This window comes from Martes martes (genome assembly GCF_963455335.1).
Source record: "Martes martes genome assembly, chromosome: 4".
NCBI lineage: Eukaryota > Metazoa > Chordata > Mammalia > Carnivora > Mustelidae > Martes > Martes martes.
In genome coordinates this window covers 104,086,718-104,101,988 of record NC_137891.1, presented here as the reverse complement: position 1 = coordinate 104,101,988, position 15,271 = coordinate 104,086,718, and positions in this window count along the sequence as shown.

Below are 15,271 nucleotides of genomic sequence, written 5' to 3'. Positions count from 1 at the left end.
TCCAGGTGAGAGACAATGAGGTTTAAACTAGGACATTTGTATACACTCTAACACTTAATGCATTGGATTTCAATTATGTGTGTGTTTTTCCTCTCTGATAGATTGTAAAATTCTCATTGAATGGGACAGCTCTTATTAAATGTTTTGTCCTCAGGATTTAGCATAGTGATTGACCCATGATAATTTCACTAATTAACCAGATAGACTTGAATTTAAGATTCCTCAAAGGAAGTATCTGCCAGCATCATGTTAAATATGGAATTAAGACTGCAACATTTTTGAGTCAAACAATACAATTTTTCCTTTCTTCAACAAAATTCTGGGTGGAGAATGGAAAGGGAAATTAGTAAATTTCACAGAACGGTTATAATCCTGCCTTAAAATGGGATGATAGCTAAAATAATTATAGTAAATTAGCATAATTTAATAGAATAACATATTATCTCAATTTATTAAAATTTTTCTCCTAAGAGCTCGAACTATTTTGTAGGCCTAATATATCTTGAGATCTGATTAGTTCTATTCTGATTCATGCTTTGACTGGGGGCAAGTAATTGAATCTCTGCTCTTTATTACCAAACCTGCAATTTAAGATAGTAATTTTCCTTCTTTTCATCATAGGCAAACACTACTAGTTAATGAACTATTCATTATAATTATAGCTTGAATTTTTCTCAACTGAAATGGAAACATATACACCTACAAAATATTCTTGTTACACTATAGTAGCAATACATGTATTTAGCTAGTATATTGAAAGTGACTGTTGTAATTGGTTCTTGTTCAAAAGAATGATCTGGTCATTTCTAAAAAGAAGTTATTACCTATCCTCATAGCTAAGAAAATAAAGTGAACAGGACATATGTTGCTTGAGTTTTAAGACCCAACTGTGAAAACTGACAGGCTATGAATGAAGATAGATGGTTGGAAGGTAAAGGGTAATACCCCAAGGTGAAAAGTAAAGTAGAAGAATAGTTACATTCCTTAGAATTTTCTCCTTTATCTTTTTCTATAACAATTTGGAGACTCATTTCAAAATATTTTCCATAAAATATTTTTATATGTCAACTCAAAATAATTTTATTCAATTTATAGGAACATCTTTGGTTATACTTATTTTGCAGTTATGGATTTATTCTATTAATATTTGAGCTCTGTTATTTCTTTTTTTAAATTTTTACAAACATATAATGTATTATTTGCCTCAGGGGTACGGGTCTGTGAATCATCAGGCTTACACACTTCATAGCACTCATCATAGCACATACCTCCTCAATGTCCATAATGCAACCACCCTCTCCATACTCCCCTCCCCCCAGCAACCTTCAGTTTGTTTTGTGAGATTAAGAGTCTCTTATGATTTGTCTCCCTCCCGATCCCATCTTGTTTATTTTTTTCTTCCCTAACCCCAAGGCCCCCACTCTGTGTCTCAAATTCCTCATATCAGGGAGATCATATGATAATTGTCTTTCTCTGATTGACTTATTTTGCTCGGCGTAATACCCTCTAGTTCCATCCATGTCGTTGCTAATGGCAAGATTTCATTTCTTTTGATGGATGCATAATATTCCATTGTGTATATATATATACCACATCTTCTTTATCCATTCATCTGTTGATGGACATCTAGACTCTTTCCATAGGTTGACTATGGGGACATTGCCACTATAAACATTTGGGTGCACGTACCCCTTCAGATCACTACATTTGTATCTTTAGGGTAAATATCCAGTAGTGTGACTGCTGTGTCACAGGGTAGCTCTATTTTCAACTTTCTGAGGAACCTTCATGCTGTTTTCCAGAGTGGCTGCACCGCTTGCATTCCCACCAACAGTATAGGAGGGTTCCCCTTTCTCCACATCCTCGCCAGCATCTGTTGTTTCCTGACTTGTGAATTTTAGCCATTCTGACTGGTGTGAGGTGTTATCTCATTGTGGTTTTGATTTGCATTTCCCTGATGCCGAGTGATGTGGAGCCCTTTTTCATGTGTCTGTTGGCCACCTGGATGTCTTCTTTGCAGAAATGTCTATTCATGTCTGCTGCCTATTTCTTGATTGGATTATTTGTTCTTTGGGTATTGAGTTTGGTAAGTTCTTTATAGATTTTGGATACTAGCCCTTTATCTGATATGTTGTTTGTGAATATCTTCTCCCATTCTGTCAGTTGTCTTTAAAGCTTTTGATCTTGATGAAATCCCAATAGTTCATTTTTGCCCTTACTTCCATTGCCTTTGGCGATGTTCCTAGGAAGAAGCTGCTGTGGCTGAGGGCAAAGAGGTTGCTGCCTGCATTCTCCTCAAGGATTTTGATGGATTCCTTTCTCACATTGAGGTCTTTCACCCATTTTGAGTCTATTTTTGTGTGTGGTGTAAGGAAATGGTCCAATTTCATTTTTCTGCATGTGGCTGTCCAATTTTCCCAACACCATTTGTTGAAGAGACTGTCTTTTTTCCATTGGACATTCTTTCCTGCTTTGTTGAAGATTAGTTGACCATAGAGTTGAGGGTCTATTTCTAGGATCTCTATTCTGTTCCATTGATCCATGTGTCTGTTTTTGTGTCAGTACCATGCTGTCTTGATGATGACAGCTTTGTAATAGAGCTTGAAGTCTGGAATTGTGATGCCACCAACTTTGGCTTTCTTTTTCAACATTTCTCTGGCTATTCGAGGTCTTTTCTGGTTCCATATAAATTGTAGGACAATTTGTTCCATTTATTTGAAAAAAATAGATGGTATTTTGACAGGGATTGCATTAAATATGTAGATGACTTTAGGTAGCATAGACATTTTCACAATATTTGTTATTCCACTCCATGAACATGGAATGCTTTTCCATTTCTTTGTGTCTTAATTTCTTTCATGAGTACTTTATAGTTTCCTGAGTAGATTCTTTGCTTCTTTGGTTAGGTTTATTCCTAGGTACCTTATGGTTTTGGTGTAATAGTAAATGGGATCAACTCCTTAATTTCTCTTTCTTCTGTCTTGTTGTTGGTGTATAGAAATGCAAATGATTTCTGTGCATTGATTTTGTATCCTGACACTACTGAATTCCTGTAGAAATTCTAGCAGATTTGGAGTGGAGTCTTTTGGGTTTTCCTCATAAAGTATCATATCATCTGCAAACAGTAAGAGTTTGACTTCTTTGCTGATTTGGATGCCTTTTATTTCTCTTTGTTGTCTGGTTGCTGAGGCTAGGACTTCTAGTACTATGTTGAATAGCAGTGGTGGTAGTGGACATCCCTGCTGTGTTCCTGACCTTAGGAGAAAAGCTCTCAGTTTTTCCCCATTGAGAATGATATTCACTGTGGGTTTTTCATAGATGGCTTTGATGATATTGAGGTATGTACCCTCTATCCCTACACTTTGAAGAGTTTTGATCAAGAAAGAATGCTGTACTTTGTCAAATGCTTTTTCAGCATCTATTGGGAGTGTCATATGTTTCTTTTTCTTTCTATTATTAATGTACTGTGTCACATTGATTGATCTGTGGATGTTGAACCAACCTTACAGCCCAGGAATAAACCCCACTTGGTCGTGGTGAATAATCCTTTGAATGTACTGCTGGATCCTATTGGCTAGTATTTTGGTGAGAATTTTGGCATCTGTGTTCATTAAGGATATTGGTCTGTAATTCTCTTTTTTGGTGCGGTCTTTGTCAGGTTTTGGGATCAAGGTAATGCTGGCCTCATAAAATTAGTTTGGAAGTTTTCCTTCCATTTCTATTTTTTGGAACAGTTTCAGGAGCATAGGTATTAATTCTTCTTTAAATGTTTGGTAGAATTCCCCTGGGAAGCCATCTGGCCTGGGCTCTCATTTGTTTGGAGATTTTTGATGACTTCTTTAATCTCCTTATAGACCTATGGGTCTGTTCAGGTTTTCTATTTCTTCCTGGTTCAGTTTTGGTAGTTTATACATCTCTAGGAATGCATCCATTTCTTCCAGATTTTCAAATTTGCTGGCATATACTATAATATGTTCTTATAATTGTTTGTATTTCTTTAGTGTTGGTTGTGATTTCTCCTCTTTCATTCATGATTTTATTTACTTGCATCCTTTCTCTTTTCTTTTTGATAAGTCCAGCCAGGGATTTATCTATCTTATTAATTCTTTCGAAGAACCAGCTCCTAGGGGCTCACTCCTCGACTCTGTCTCTGTAGTTGGCTTCCCCTCTCCAATACCTGGGAGCTCTGCCACACTCAGACACCCCCGATCTTTCTGTGACCCCGTGGGAACTGAGACCACACTGTCCCATATGGGTTCCACCCCTGCTTAGCCTCTGGAGCGATGTCCCTTGTAGAGCAAACTTCTAAAAGTTTTGATTCTGTGCTCCACTCTTTCACTGCTTGCTAGGAGCTGACCCCTCCCTGCCACGGTCTATCTTCCCATCACTTCAGATTCACTTCTCCACACATCCTGCCTTTCAGAAAGTGGTTGATTTTCTGTTCCTATTCCTAGAATTGCTGCTCTTCTCTTCTATCTCCTGTTGATTTTGTAGGTGTTTGGAATGGTTTGGTAACTATCTAGCTGAACTCCTGTGACTTGATGCCATCTCAGTCAGCTACTCCTCCACCATCTTGCTGCTTTGTTATTTCTTAACTAAGATGTAAATTATTAAGGAATACATGGTTTTGTTGTTGTTGTGTTTGTTTTGTCCTCTCACATCCATACTTAGCATAGTAACCTACAAGTGGTGGGTAATTCTTAGGTAACATCAATTTTTAGATAATGTTACAAAAGGCATATCTAGAAAACAGATATGCATTTTGCTTTATTCTTCCTCCCTTTCTTGGATGCTTGGCTTTAGGAACTTACTAATGATCTTTCATCCCTTGTCTGAGACTTACACAAGCTAGAAGCAGCATGGAGTATTTATTATTAAGTGTGCTGTAAAGAGAAGCAGTTTGAATCTTACATCTATCAATTAATATAGGCTTTACATAATAGGCAATTCATTAACATTTCTTGAGATTTGATACCCTTGCCTGTGAGAAATAACACTTGCTTAATGATTTTTGAATGGGAACCTAATAATAATTACATTACTTATAGCTACTATGATTGATGTGATTGCTTCTGTAGTAAATATTTTACACATATTGTCTTATTTAAATTGTACAACTAGATGAAATTGGCATCTTTTTACAAATGTATTGTAGATTAGAAAATTGACAATCATAGGTTAATTATATTGTCTCAATTTATAGGTCTAGTAAGCATTAAACATAGAATTATAATATAGATTAGTTTATTCCAAAGCTCATGCTTGTAACCACTGTGCTGTCCATAATGAAAATTCCACTAAATGTTGCTAAAATGTCAAAATGTGAGCTTCCTGTAAACATTGACCTACATTGCTAAGAAGTCCTTTAGCTTGCTGTACATAAAATATATGCACTGATTTTTCTTTTTTATTTCTTCTCTACCCCAATTAAAAAAAAAAATGTTTGTTCTATTCCTTGTTCTAAATTTAGAGCTAATTTCTCCACATCTTCTAAGGTCACAACTGGCTAATCTTATAAACTAATTTATGATTAGAAAAAAAGTAAGAAATGAAATAGATCTTTCAGCACCATTTAACACATTTTTAAGCATGGTCCTAATAAGAAAACACCCCCACTTTGGTCAGTGGGGTTATTAGAAATTTCAGGTAACACGGAAAAGAAAATAGCATTGTCTCATGCTGATGAAGCAGATATTGTGAAAAAAATTGGAGACTGGTGATTCCATTTAAATTTTGCCCTTCACATAAATATTGGGGAAATTAGATACTGACAGCTACTGCAACAGATATTTGGCGAATGAAGTTCGACATAACATAATGTTATTATTCAGGAGCTCATAGTTGAGGGAAGAAGGAAAGAAAGGAAAAGAGAGACATTTATAGAAATTTAAGGGATGAATAGGGTCAGGTTACCATAAGAGTGCAATGGAGAGAGAAATTATCAGGAAAAGCTTTTGCTGAAGGGTGACATTTGAGTTAAATTTTGCTGCATGAATAAGGTTTTGTCAAGGACATTATAGAAGTTCTGTATATTTAACATGTGCAAAGCTTTTATAAGATATCTAGTTCTTAGGAAAATGGACAGTTCTTAGGATTATTGCTCAGGAGGGTTGCCAGTATTTGGTTTCATAGGGCTCAGAATCGAATCCTTTGAAAATAAATGAGTCCAACCAAAAATGGTAGAAGGTGATGTTCATATAAGAGCATAGAGAACTTCTGTGCTGTCCTAAAAAGCAAATAGGTCTTAATTTTAATTTTAACTAATAAAAGCAACATTCTCAAATTTGCAGTTTAGTAAAATCATCCTACCACAAATTTGGATGAAAAAACTAGAAACATGTAAATTGTGCTTATTTATCAGATATATTAAGTGCTTACCATGTATCTGGTACTATAACAATAATTTATAATAGAGTCTTCATTACCTCATCACAGCAAATTATGAAGTAGTGGTTTTCTTTCTTTCTTAGATAAGAACACAGACCCCTCAAGGTTTATTAACAGACCTGTCTATGGCCAAGTGATGGTTGGTACAGGAACTGCATTCAACTTCCTTACACCAATGACATGCTTTTGTATTCTTTGACTTTTTGTAAAAGCAGTAATCAAAAACTTAACAACAAGTGAATAAACTAAATCTACCATCTCAGGAATAGCAAAAAAAGGCTATGGATTTGAAATAGATGAATAAAATGTGACCGCAATTTGGCAGTTTTCTTTACAAATAGAATTGTATAACCTCTAAATGACTATTGCTTCAAGTAAAAATAACTCTATCTTCAAAAATGTGTTAGAGAACAAAGTGGAAGTACTTAAAAGTACTTTGATCTCAAAGATAACTTTTGGAAATCTCTGGGTTTAAAAAACAAATGGAAGGTTTAAAGCAATAAATTGTAACTGAACATAGAGGCACATCTTGAACATAAATTGAATAGTCAGGTCAGGAATGTGCTTAATCAATCTGGAGTGCACTTTGGAAAGATGTTAATAATGACTAATAAAAATGGTTACTAAGCATTTTCAAATATAAAGTGGCATACAAGGTTAATAATGATGATCATCATTACAATAATACTTTTCAATTGCAAAGCACTTCTAATCTAAGGAGTTCAGAAAATGATGGAGACATTAACACATTACTGCTGGCTATATCCTGAACAGACAGCAAATGTTCAATATTTATAATGAATAATAGAATGATCCAAACTCATATAGGACATGAGAAAATTGAAATAATAGCTTCAAAATTTTTGTTTCTTCCCATGTCTTTATAAACTTATACCACATCTTAAATAACAGGAAAAAAAAATCTTCATAAAATTATTGCCATGAGAAGTATTCAGTTTAGTCTTTTTCCTTTAACTTTGCCCCTTTTTCCTTTCCTTTATTATGCAAACATACAGGAAAGCAAATGAATTGATAAATACACTTGTGTATATCACCTCTGTATTCACAGTTATTAACACACTTTCTCTCACATCTGTCTTTGCTGATGTTAGAAATTAGTTGCAGACATCAAAATTTTGCAACCCTCATTACTTAAGCACACATATCTCTAAAACATTATTTTATATAACCACATTTCATTATCACATATACAGAAATTAGCAGTTTGCTACATTGTCTTCAATTGTCTCAATAATGTCATATAATAGTTTTGTTTTGAACCAGTACTCAATCAGGTTTTATGCATTACATTCAGCTGTATTTCTCCAAACTTTCCTTTAGTTAGGACACTGACTTCTTTGAAAAAATAAGACTAACAAGGCTAGAATGTCCTGAATTCTGAATATGTCTTTTTGTTTCCCCATAGTAGCATTTGACATTTCTCTTTCTACTGTATTTTCTCTGAAGAAAAGCACTGTAAAGCGTTGACTAGATTCAAGATAAATACTTTTTACAGAGTACCTATAGTTGATGCTATGAATTTATCAGTAGGCACATAAGTCAGGGTGCCTCACTGTAATTGAGGGAAATTTTAATCACTTGAATCCTGTCTGAATATCCCATTGGTCATCCTTTACATAACGTATCTTCTAATGCTTTCTTCCTCAAAAGGCAACTAAATTCTTAATTATTTTCCTGTGCCAACTTTTGGAAAAGGAATTATATGATAGTCACTTATAATGGTGACAAATGACTTCTACTTTTTCTTTTTATAAATATCACTATGGATGTAAATTTTCTGCTTTATGTAATATTTTATAATTAATTGCTATTATTATTTTTGTTTGGTGTTCACATTGTCTCAAAGGTAGCTGTTAAAAATCCCTCCCAGCTGGGGCTTATTTCTTTTGACTTCCACTCACTAGTTCCCGAGTGATTCCCTGCTTTGGCACAACAGAGTGTCCTAGGTTTCCTTCGTACTTTCCTTAATCTCGCATAGAAATCAATCATCTTTCGGTAAGGCATTTGTTATAGAGTATATATCTTGTTGCATAGGAAAGGAAGAGTAATAGGAATTTTATACATATTTTCCTATTTATGCAGTAGTAAGAACCGTAATGAAAACCAAAAATGGAAACAACAAAGTTACCTACAAAAAGGAGGGAAAAATATAATGTGAGGTATAGTCATAGGGTCAAGACTTTTCTAAGTAAACATTTTTGTAAAGTTTAAACTTTTATACAATTTACTTTATATCTCTAAGAAATAGCTAAGGGGGAGAAAAGAGAGCAAACCTAAAATTGAAAGCAAGTGGAAAGAATTGCATTTAATTCTATCAAACTGGTAACATAACTGTCTTAAACATATTTTATAAATTTTACATTTTTTTTCAAATTATTAGGCATTGATGTCTTCAAAAGGTGGAGTCTAATTAGACTTCTTTTAGAATATGGGTTGGCCTTGGTGACTTACTTCTAACAAATAGAATATGGAGAAAAGAGGCTAAATCATAGAAATTGTCACAGCCTCCTTTGGGATCTCTGTGTCCCAGGCCATGAAGAAAACCAAGCAACAAATGCAGAGGCCCTGTGCAGGTGTCTCAGAGAACAGCTAACATAAACCACCAGACATGAGTGTGATCAGACCTTCATAAGAAATCAGTGCTCAGCTGTCCTCTGAGCCACCTTTGTTGATGAAGCATGGAAAAGAGATAAGTAGATTTGTGGGCGAAGTAAATGATTTTTCTGTTCTGTTTTTCTTAAGCTTTCTTAAGGGTAGTTTGTGATACAAGAATAGATAACTAAAAATAATATTACAGAGAAAATAATTATTTAATGTGACTTCTGAATGTGAAACTCTGTACATCTTAGGAGAATGTATTCTAAGAACAAATGTACTCCAAGAACAGAAAGTACCACAGAGAAACCTTAAATATCACTCTATAAATTAATGGTGAAACATAGTAACTGATTTTTTTTATTTTAAGAAAATAAGGTCTCTAGTATAAGAGCTAAGAGAAATATAATACCCAAAACCTCAAGTCCCGTAAAATTACATTTGAATTGGGCAAATATATTTGAATCTACTTTATGTATACACACACATATGCATACACACACACAAATACACACACTTCCTAGAGCTATTAACTGAGATCTAGCAACAATGCCATCCCAGATATAATAAGTACATGTAACGCCCCAAAATTATACTTTAAGTACAGTTTCCCTCAAACCCTGTGCCGAGCTCACTCAAGCTGTTTGTTCCTGATGGTCAACAACAGTATACACTGAGCTCTTTCTACTTCCCATTAAATTTTCAATGATCCTTCATTTTATTGCTACTCAGATCCTTGCTTTCCAATTTATTTCAGATCTGCCTGATCATATCCAATTGGATTCATTCCCTTTGAACTTGACCATAGAACTCATTTGGATTTTTATTCTCGATATTTTCTAGTGCCTAAATATGCTACTGGATATATAACATAACACTCAGATGGTATACTCAATGATTCTAAAATATACAAACATAGGCATTTTATTTCTTTATTCTGCTTACTTAATGTCTCTTGATCTTGCTTTATTGATCAAAACTGATTGAATTAGGGACACCTGGGTGGCTCAGTCAGTTAAGCATTTGCCTTTGACTCAGGCGGTGATCCCAGAGTCCTTGGGATGGAGCCCAGGGTTGTGGGGCTCCCTGCTCAGTGGGGAGCCTGCTTGTCCCTCACCTTTTGCTTCTCCCCTGGCTTGTTTCCTCTCTCTCAAATAAATAAATAAGTCTTAAAAAAAAAAAAAACAACAACCTGATTTAGTTAGCAATTGATTGATAATGTGGTGACAGGAGCCATCTACAGACTTGCTGCAAGAAGTCCAGTAGCAATTAGCTATTAGCAACCTGGCAGAAACATTCAATCTATCAGAAAAATTCTATAAATAACTATCTTAAGAAATCTAGAGTTTAAGTACAAACAAAACAAAACAAAACAAAACCCACAAGCAATGCAAAAACAGATTAGGGAAAACCAAGAATTAAAGCAGAGGAAGTACATGGAGAAACAGATTTAGAAAAAAATCAGAGGTTAGAGGAGCTTGGTCATGGAGTTGGTAGGGTAGTAAGGGCTAGGTGTCCCCTTGACAAATGGCTTGGGTCACCAGAGCCACAGCTGAGTTAATGAAATTACTGCCGAACCCCTACAATTGCTATTGAATCCCAAATAAGCAATAGCTATTGCTTTGATTCTTTGTGAGAACTGTTTAAATCAATATATTTTCTTTGTTTCTTACATTTTCATCTTTGCTAAGAGACCATATCACTGGAAATAACCTTTTCTCCTTGTGGCCTGAAAGACACAAATTAAAAGAGACTTCTCCATATTCTCCACTTTTAAATACTTTGAGCTGCTGTAAGTTCTCATGCTGCCTGTCCTGGAACTGAAAATCTAGTATCAATCACCCTAACTCTGGCCCTCAAATAGAGGAGATATGATACTTTCATTTATTAATTAAATATTTACTGAATAATTAATTATGTTCCAGGAGATTTGCTCTGGGGAAAATATAATCCATGTATAATAGGGGGAACAATCAAATTGTTGTAATTAATAATATAATCCATTATGTGCTAAAATAGATAATGAATTTAGGGTTATGGCATCAACAATAGAGGAAATGACCCTTATTTAGTGAATCAGGAGAACGTCAATAGAAGCCATAACACCTATGCTTGATTTAAGGTAAATATGTAGTATATAAGGAGTAAAAGAGACTTTTGGATAGAGGAATGTCCAGAATTATGATGTTGTGAAAGGGACATATTAATTTTGGAAAAAGAGAGAAAACCAGATAGTGTGTGTAGTTCATGTAAAGAAGTAATAACTTTAACAAAAAAATAGAGGTTTCAGGTTATTTTAGTTTGACTGGATAATACAGCTATACTACCAAAAAGACTTTACATTTTAGGGGCACCTGTGTGGCTCAGTTGGTTGAGCATCTGACTCTTTATTTTACTCAGGTCATGACCCTGGGGTCCTGAGATCAAGCCCAGTTTTGGTCTTTAAGCTCAGTGGGGAGTCTGCTTGAGGATTCTGTCCCTCATTCCCTGGCTTTCCCCTGACAAACATGCATGAACTCTCTCTCTCTCTCTCTCAAATAAATAAATAAACCTTGAAAGAAAGAAAGAAAGAAGAAAGAAAGGAAGAAAGACCTAACATTTATTTTTTTTTAATTTTTTTAAAAGATTTTATTTATTTGACAGAGAGAGAGAGCACAAGTAGACAGAGAGGCAGGCAGAGAGGGAGAAGCAGGCTCCCCGCCGAGCAGAGAGCCCGATGTGGGGCTTGATCCCAGGACCCTGAGATCATGACCTGAGCCGAAGGCAGAGGCTTAACCACTGAGCCACCCAGGCGCCCAAGACCTAACATTTAAAGTCATTTGTGCAAAAGCTACTTTGACTGTGAAGTGTTTCAAATTACTTATTACTCAGTAGCTGGCTATGTATTTAATGAAAGTGTGTCAAATTTATTTTTTCTGTAATTAAAATCAAATGAATTGGTTCATATTAGTAGATATGTTTTCATGTTTATATTAAACATTTTTATTTTGAACATTATGTCTTATGACCTATTATAGGCTTAATTAATTTCAATTGACTATATCTCAAGTAATACATTAAGGGTTTAAATTAAACATTTCAAATGATACAGAAAAAGTATATTGCTAAATATAACCTTTTATGCCTTGAGGTTTTGGATAGATATTCCAAAGAGAAGTGGAAGTTAAATATTTTTATATGCCAAAGGTAGGTCCCAGATAAACTATCAAGATCTGGGCGACCCTAAACTGCTTTTGAGATCTGTAGCCCTGCACATACCTCCAGGTTATACAAAGGGAGGAATCTGGAAGAAAGATTGGTGCTGAAAATTTCTTTAGAGAGTTTGGTGGAATGCTATGAGTTTAGGGATGTGTATCTATTTTTCTCATCCCCAAACAGGCCTTCATCTGAAAGCAAATATATATGGCAAGATGGATTTGAAGAGAATGGCTTCAAATATATAAAATCTATTCTCTGCAATTCTGAGTGGAAGTTAGGCTTTAGAAAACTCTAAAGGCCAGAACTAGTTGGAACTGCCCCTACTAGAAAAACAGGAGGGAAGGGCTGAGCTTCTAGAATTTGGCAGCAAGAATGCTATGTCTTCTCCTGTGCCAAACTGAATAACGGAGAAGTGTTTAGGTGTTTGGGCATGGATCATCTGTAATAGACTCTTTCCATAATTTTAGATCTTCCAGAAAAAATATTGGTGCTAGACGGGGGCACACAAGAGATATCATAAGCAATCAGTTGGATAATTGTGACAGAGAATGGTACAAAGTAAAATTTTGTAAGTTCCTCTGAAAAATGCAAAAAAGTGCTTGAGAATAAGAGCATTAGCAATTAAAAATTAATACAAATCCAGTAAAGCCCAGAAAATAAAAGCTTGGTTGGGTTTGCTTACTAGCTTGCCAAAATTATTATAAATCTGAAATAATTAAGGCCTCAAATAGAAGGGGATAGAGCTCAGAATGGAATAGAGCTCAGAAAAGCACTAACCACAAAGCAATAATGAGTTTGACTACATCAAAAATAAAAACTTCTGTTCATCAGAAGAGGTTGTTAAGAAAATTAAAAGGTAAAGAAGAAATAAATCACTGACTGGAAAAATATTTATAACATATATCACTAACAGAAATCCCACAATATACAATGATTCCCTCACATTAATGAGAAAAAGGAAATCCATCAGAAAAATGATGGACTATTTTTATAAATACTTGAATATAAAGGAACTCCACGTGACCAATAAATATATGCAAATGATACTCATCTTCATTGATCATCAGGAAAACACACATTGATGAGGGATGTCCACAGTAAAACCACATAAGCTGCAGTTATACACTCCCTAGATCCACAAAAGTTAGAAGGAAAATCTAATGATACTGTTGTCAAGGATATGGCAAAATGAGAATTCTCATACCATGGTGGGAGTTAGCGTGTTACAATAATTTTGGAAAACGAATTTGGCATTATTTGGTAAAGCTGAATTAAATATACCACATGGTTCAGCAATTCCTTTCTTAGGTAGGGAAACTTTTTCACCCCGTACCAGAAGGCACGCATAAGAACTTCATAGCCACTTTGTTTATAATTATTTCAAACCAGAAACAATCACTAGCTGACCAATAGAATGAAATGAAGTGGATTATATTCTTAATATGACATAGAATACAGCAATAAAAATGAACATGTGACAACTATTCACCAGAAAACGCCTGAATCTCATAAAAATAATATAGAGAAAAATAAGCATAAAATAATATTTATGTTATGATGTTTATACATGGGTTAGAAATGATGAGTTTAAAACTGGACAAAGCTATATTGTTTGGGACACATTCATAGACATTAACCTACATTTAAAAAAAAATCAATAAAGAAAATATTCTCACTGGAGACAAGATAGTGGTTATGTATTTGGGCAGGGAGAATGGTGTAGTCCAGAAGTAAACAGAAGGTATATGTGACACAGATTTTTTGTTTTTTTTTACACTTGGGTAGTGATTACTTGAGTATTCCCTTTAAAATCATATTTAAACCTTACATTTGTTTTATGTACTTTTCTGAATAAACTGAATATTTTAATTAATTAATTAATTAATTAATTTGATTTTTTAATTTAAATTCTAGTTAGTCAACACAATGCAATATTGGTTTCATGACTATTATTCAGTGATTCATCATTTACATACAACACCCAGTGCTCATCATAACAAGTACACTCCTTAATACCCATCATCATCTAGCCCATCTCCCCACCCACTTCCCTCCATCAACACTCAGCTCTATCTAACTGTTTTCTATCTTTAAGAGCCTCTTATGGTTTGTTTCCCTCTCTCATTTTCCTCCCTCCCATATGTTTTGTTTCTTAAATTCCACATATAAGTGAAATCATGTGGTATTTGTCTTTCTCTTACTGACTGACTTTGCTCAGCATAATACATTCTAGCTCCATTTACATCATTATGAATGGCAAGATTTCATTCCTTTTGATGGCTGAGTAATATTCCATTCTTTACATATACCACAACTTCTTTATCCATTCATCAGTCATTGGAAATCTGGGCTCTTTCCATTTTGACTGTTGTTGATAATGCTGTTATAAACATCAGAATGCATGTATCCCTTTGAATCTGATTTTTTGTATCCGTAAGTGAAAATTTTTAATAAAATCAGTAGCATGCCTAGTATTGCTGAGTTGATAAGCAAAAGTCATTTCCTTTTATTTCTGATGAATAACTATACTTAATTTCCCAGTCTTGCTTATAGTTAAGGATGGATGTGAAACAGCATTCTAGCTGGTAGAATGTGAGTGGAAGTGATGTGCAGGACTATATGGCTTGGAGCATAAATATTTCCTATATGTGGTCCTCCACACTTTTTCCTGTTCAACTAATATAATGGAAACAACACCTAGCAAGACCTTCAAAGATACTATTTGATGCTGGCAGAGCTAATAGCATCCTGAATGGTCCTATATAATTGTATGTAAGCAAATAGGGGTCTATTGTATTTGAACCTTTAAATATTTTAGCCTACTCTAAATAATACATGTAAGATCTCAAAATCCTCATAAAATTAGAAGGGAAAATACAGAGATTTTATGTTTGCATAAAATTTTCTCCTAACACTTAATTTTTGTAGGCACTAAGGTAATTATTTTAATTCCTAATAAGTAGAGACAAGTCTCTAATTAGATACTTTAAAAAATTTATTTCAAATCCAGGATAATCTATATCTATAATTCAGGTAAAATAATAGCAGTGACACAGGTTCATGCAATGGA